Here is a 6,376-nt window from a genome sequence, read left to right on the forward strand (position 1 = left end):
AGAGCGATATGCAGATTTCTGGGAAAATGGGTCCGGGTCGGGTCGGGTCGGGTCGGGTCGGGTCATGGGACAGCGAAGAGACGAGTGGATAGATTGGACGTACGTCCCGACATGCGTGAACAATACATAGAAGGAACATGTATCGCAAATAAATAAATAAATAATAGTATAATTTAATAAAGTAATAACTAGACTAATTAAATAATCACGTTCAATTATATCCGTTTAATCACACTATTATATTTATCTACATGAGTGCGAAATTGAATATATTATTTAACTATTTCGGTTTTACTTCACTGATTAAGGTTTCGATATATACTCAAGTAAAACGGTTCGTTTAAGGTCAGGGGCGAAATCGAAATTCTTAATGGCTTGGTTGTCAAGTGAGCCAACTCGGCTCGATTTGGATCTAAACGACACGAATCTGAGTTCAATTCGTCAGACTCGTTTTTAAACGAGGTAAAGAAATCTCGCATCGACTTCGTTCGTGTGTCTCTTAACCTAAACAAGTCGGTTCCCGAATAAATGATATTTTAATAGATAATTTAAACATCAAATTTAAATGTATAAAAGAAGTTAAGTAAAACAAAACTAAAAAATATATAAATTTATGAATATTATGATATATTGTATTAAAAACTTAAACGTACCACTACAAAAAAAATGTTATTATTAATAATATTAACTAATGAAAAAGTTTAAAATATTAAAATAATAAAAAAATTTAAGTCCGAATCAATGAAAAAAAAATATTACTCTATAATTCTATTTGAATTTTTTAAAATTATAAAAACATTTATTAAACATAATTTTTTTAAAAAAATCTTAAATGTGGAGTCTCTCTAAGGTGGGCCGTGCAATGTGTATACAGAGATGTATATCAAGAGTAAATTTCATTGATTATATATTAATGAATTTAAATAGTTATTGTATCTATGCATATTGATGGGGACATGATGGAAAAATCCAAATGTATGAAAAAAGGGTAAAGAAAAAAGCAAAGATGAGAGGCATGCAGAGGCATGACAACGATGTCGTGTAATGTTGTGTGTAGTGTCTTTGTCGATCCAATAGTACTCTTCTCTGTTTTCCTTTATATTATTTATATTTTATTTATAATATTACATTTCTTATTCATCTATTTATTTCCAAGTTATAGGCGATTCTCTACGCGTGTATATATAAATATATATATATATATACCGTAGAAAATTCCATACGCAAAAAAACATTAAATTGTATTACTCATGTAAAAAAAACACACACTAGTTTGGAAAAATACATGTTTTATTAATAACCCTAAAATACTATTTTTTTAAAAAACTTATAATAATACTAAAAAAATTATAAACAATTACATTTTACACACAATCTTATATTATTCCTTTGTACGAAAAAACGGACTTAACTCATCTGTGAAAGCTATAAATTTATTATTTTGAGAAACTATAACTATTTTATTTTAGAAGATAAATGATTTTTTTTTGAAATACTGCAGTTGAAATTTTTTTTGATGAATTTAAAATATATCTAGTTGATATAAATATAGTAATTTAAATTTTTTTTATGAGATACATACATTAAACAAATGACACGAAATTCGTCCGTTCAATTGCTATAACAATTAAGTTAAATTAAAAAGGTGCTTATAAACATGAGGGGAAAAAAAATAAAGAAGCAAAATCAAAATAATAACTAAACATGCAATTTGATGGTTAATTTTCTTTAGCTTGATTCCCTCGTTTTGAAATTGTAATATCATTGTCTTCGTAATAATCAATCGTTATTTTTCCAAACATGGTTTTCACTTCAAACCTATTATATACTCTTTTGACAAAAAAAAAATAATTAAAGTATATGTACCTTAAAAAAACAATAAGGAATTAGGATTACTAAGCAAAATAAAAAAAACTACATTATTTATGTGTTTAATAATATAATAATAACTGCTGTGTTTTAATTAATTAAATGAAAACCATCACTTTCCACCAACCCTCTTCACATAATACACACATATATATATATACACTAACTATTATAATATATGTGACCGCAGATGTGTTTTCATGATTTTAAGTTTGGTAATGCATGAATAATTTATGAATTATGAGGAGCTGTACTTTTGTTAACATCAATTGAATATAATTACTCTTTTGGATTGGTAGGTTGGACCTTTACATTTTTAAATAATATATCAAGAAGATCATTATTACATTGCATAGATACCTTAGTGAACATATTATATTCCTTTCTATAATTTACTGATGTAGTAGACCCATATGAAATATCACTTATATATATATATATATACCTCGCGGAATCAATATCATTTTCCACTAAACCAATCTATAGAAACAGTAATTATATATAAGGTTCTTCTCATAAATGGAAATGAAAAATGAATTGTATTGATAAATATAATTTTATATTTTTAGAAATTATGCGTTGGTCAGTCCAATAGCAGGCAAGAGAGACAAAAGGCAGGCTCGACAGGATTTGTTCATTAGGACCCAACACGATCAAACATTGTATCAAATCAATAGTGCCCTAAATATAACCCTCATCTCTTCTCCGCCATCAATTTGTTTCCAATGATTTTTTTTTAATCCGAATTGAAAATATCCAAGTTAGCTGCTATTCAAAAATAATATGGTATTTTTTTTTATAAGATTTAGTTTTAGATTATTAATAATACCAAACCGAATGTTGTCACTACAATAAAATTATAAAAAAAATGTTAAATTTTTACGTTGAACAATGTGTAACCGAGGAATGGACATTTGGTGTATTTTAGTTTATTTTCATTATTTTTAATTACATCACCTATTTCTTATTCCATTTTTTATTTCATTTCAATTTTATTCTAACAATTTCAAAACGATTATGAGAAAAAACCCTGTCACCGAAGATACTGTTTTTTACGTTCTTGTTGCTGTTGCTGCATCCGACAAGGGACACTGTATTCCAATTTGCAAAACTCGACTGAGGGCAAAACCAAAGCTCCACAACCACAAACACGATCAGATTCTGACCTCAGAAGTTTAGAAATATATAAGCTTGAAAACACAACGCACTTTATTATATATCTCGAACCACAAAACGAAAGCCTTTCTGAGTTACAAGACTTCGATTCGGCTTTATTATATCACTAATTTCTTATCATTTTTTTTTATTCCATTTCAATTTTATTCTAACAATTTCAAAACGATTATGAGAAAAAAAAACCCTATGTCACTGAAGATCAATCAACACATGGACTGTTTCTTATGTTCTTGTTGCTGTTGTTGCATCCGACAAAGGACACTGTATTCCAATTTGCAAAACTCGACTGAGGGCAAAACCAAAGCTCCACAACCACAAACACGATCAGATTCTGACCTCAGAAGTTTAGAAATATATAAGCTTGAAAACACAACGCACTTTATTATATATCTCGAACCAGACTTCCATTCGGCTTTATTATATTGTAGTGGATCTCTAAACCGAAATGCTATTCGGGATGCCCTTTCCGGTCATGCCACCTTCCCTTGTGTAGTCCGAAGTGTTTGGATACAACAAAGTGTACGACATCTTCACCGGACCAAACCGGTTCTTCAAGCTCTTATCGTTGTTCCTTTTGATGATGTTGTTTTCGATCTGCTCAAGCCTCTCGGTGAATCTTCTAGACAGCCAAAATCTCATCATCAGCCGTCCAATTCGGAGATTCTCTCTGACCCAAATAAAGTTCGTCCGTTGAATGCATAGACAAAACCTCGATGATAGAAATTCCGAGTAGTGTCTGTAGTTGCGGAGTGATCGTCTTCAAATATGCGACATCAGGATCTTTCTTTAATTCTTCATACTCTTCCGTACCCGGTTCAGGCATAAACTTACGTCTAACAGTTGGTCGGTTAGGGAGAAAACCAGCATAGGGATATTGACCGAAGTTAACTGCAGCGTGAAGAGCGGATGCAATCCAGACGATGATCGAACAAGTTTGGATCAGTTCGGACCGAGATTGCATTCTCGGCCACCAAGGCTCGTATTTCTTATCTCCATGGCCTACGTTTCGGAGTTCAAACCACCAAGCCTAAAGCTCGACATCGGCTTGGATAGCTTTGTCGGTCTTGTAACAGTACGAACAATACTCTGTAACCCATGTTTCAATGGCTGACCATATCTCAAGCCCATCAACAACGTATGGATAATCCTCGATCAGAAGACGAACACCGCCATCACAGTTTAGATCCAGAACCGCCATTCCTATGTACATACAAGTTAAAAACACTCATTAGGTTACTTGTTACCCAAGTTCCACTGAAGAATAAAAAGCTAGCTTAGAGGATAACCTCTTGAGAAGATCTGCAGGAAGAGCATGATCGGTGAAAACCCAGTGTCGATAGCGTGAAGAAGACAGTTCCATGGAGTACTTGCCCGGGAAAACTGTCCTTTCGAGCACACCATCAGCATTAATAAGAATATGACGAGCCAACGCATTTATCTGCATTATGTCGCAAAAATGAGGATGTAAAAGCTTATAGATCGGATGAACACACTCAGTTGCCTATTCGCTGAGATTATGAACGGCTCCATAGTAGCATGAGTGTGTAACCTATGAAAATCGATCGATATCAAATATAAGAATCAGTTTAAAGCAACACTTTAGCATAATAACTAGCTAGATGATTGGTCTTTTACCAGTGGCTGATGAGTTGATGATAACCAGAATCATTAATTGCAACATAAGCCTTAGCGAGCTGCCATATTAAACCCTCGACACCTTTCTCAGCCGGAGTGAAGGTCTTGCTTACAGCTCCATACTTTTCGCCTTGTGGATGAGGAAGACTCAACTCAATGGCCAGAGGCATCAGAATCCCATTGTCTTGAAGGAGCAAAATGGTCCGAGTAGCGTATAGTTTTGCACCTATAGAGTTTATCCTTCTCAAGTAGGGCATCAACGAATCATGATAATCCAAAATGTATAACTTGTTTTGCTTCAATGCCTACAATAACATATCAGAACTTTTAGACAACCATAACAGACATGAGAGCGATCTAACGATTATAGTTTCAAGTACCTCGTCGATGGTAAGACCATTCATGTTGGGCTCGACGTGCTCTTCGTGGATAGAAGAGTGGTGGTTACCATATTTATCATAATCCAGCTTGCTCACCGGAGGAAATTCCTGCATTTTGCACGAGATTTCAACAAAAAAAAGCAACAAACAAAGAGAAAAGATGATACGATTCTAAGACCTGGAGACGCATGATGACAAATGGATTGAGACCGGCGATCATTTCACGGCCAAACTCCTCATCGGTTCTCCAAGCCGATCTACTCTCTGTAAAAACATAAACTTTCACAAGAGAAACCTGAAGTCCACTTCGTTATGACGACAACACAAGTACAATAACACATACCTTTGATGATAGTGGGCATCGGATACTTCAAAAATCGATCGCCATCATTACGAACGAGTTCTCTAAACATCTCCCATGGAAGAATGTCACGAATCTTGGAAATAATATGAGCATTAGGGTGCTTGATACCACCCTCATAAAGATTGAAATATCATCGAAACTATCAAACTCGTTGAAGTTCTTGTCACAAAGAGAACCGATTTCAGGGACGATGACTTGAGCCACAGATTTGATAGCATAAGCGATACAGTTTGAGAACTTCACCATGTTTAACCTCTCATCTCGAGGGACGTATATGTCCAGACTCAGTAGTGACAATCTGCTCTCTGACTTCGAATTTGTGCTAATGAAAAACCGTGATGAGAATTAACATGTTATCTAATGTTTTATAAACTTAAATGCATTACTTTGATATTTTATAAGGTCTACCTCAATTTTACTATGAACAACCTCATGACTGTAATATATTTCATTCAACACATTTTATGACTATAAATATATATATTGTATGTGAAAACCCTCGATCAAACAAAAAATGGAATAGTTTTGAGAATCTAACTGGTCTTAGTAGGTTTACGTCCAGTACGACAACGGCGAGGATAAGGGTATTCAGGGGAACCACAGAGGACAGGACGAGCAGAGTCTTAAACTTTGTCCGGAGCTCCCAAGTCATTGAAAACATCGTAATCATAGACTCTGTCTCATTCCTTCCTCTCTCCTTCCCCATTCCCTCGCAGATTCTTCAACTCTTCTACCCTTATTTCCTTGAGCAACTCCGGCATTTCACTCGGTAGATATGCCTAATTTATACGAGAAAAAATGGAAACAATTAGACCCACAATCAAAATATAAATCTAAATCTTATTATTAATTGATTACCTGATTTGAGAAAAAGACACGATCGTAACCAAAACAGTGAGAAGGGTAGATCCAAGAATTGCAGACAAAATGGATGGGCCCAGAGGCATCAGGA

The 6,376-nt window shown here is 34.0% G+C and overlaps 1 pseudogene; it reads right to left on the bottom strand.

The window, feature by feature from the left end:
* Positions 1-3,454: 3,454 nt before the first annotated feature.
* Positions 3,455-5,858, bottom strand: LOC104821869 (annotated as a pseudogene).
* Between the last annotated feature and the right edge of the window lie 518 nt (positions 5,859-6,376).

Source organism: Tarenaya hassleriana, unplaced genomic scaffold, assembly GCF_000463585.1.
Source record: "Tarenaya hassleriana unplaced genomic scaffold, ASM46358v1 Cleome34, whole genome shotgun sequence".
In the NCBI taxonomy this organism is placed as follows: domain Eukaryota; kingdom Viridiplantae; phylum Streptophyta; class Magnoliopsida; order Brassicales; family Cleomaceae; genus Tarenaya; species Tarenaya hassleriana.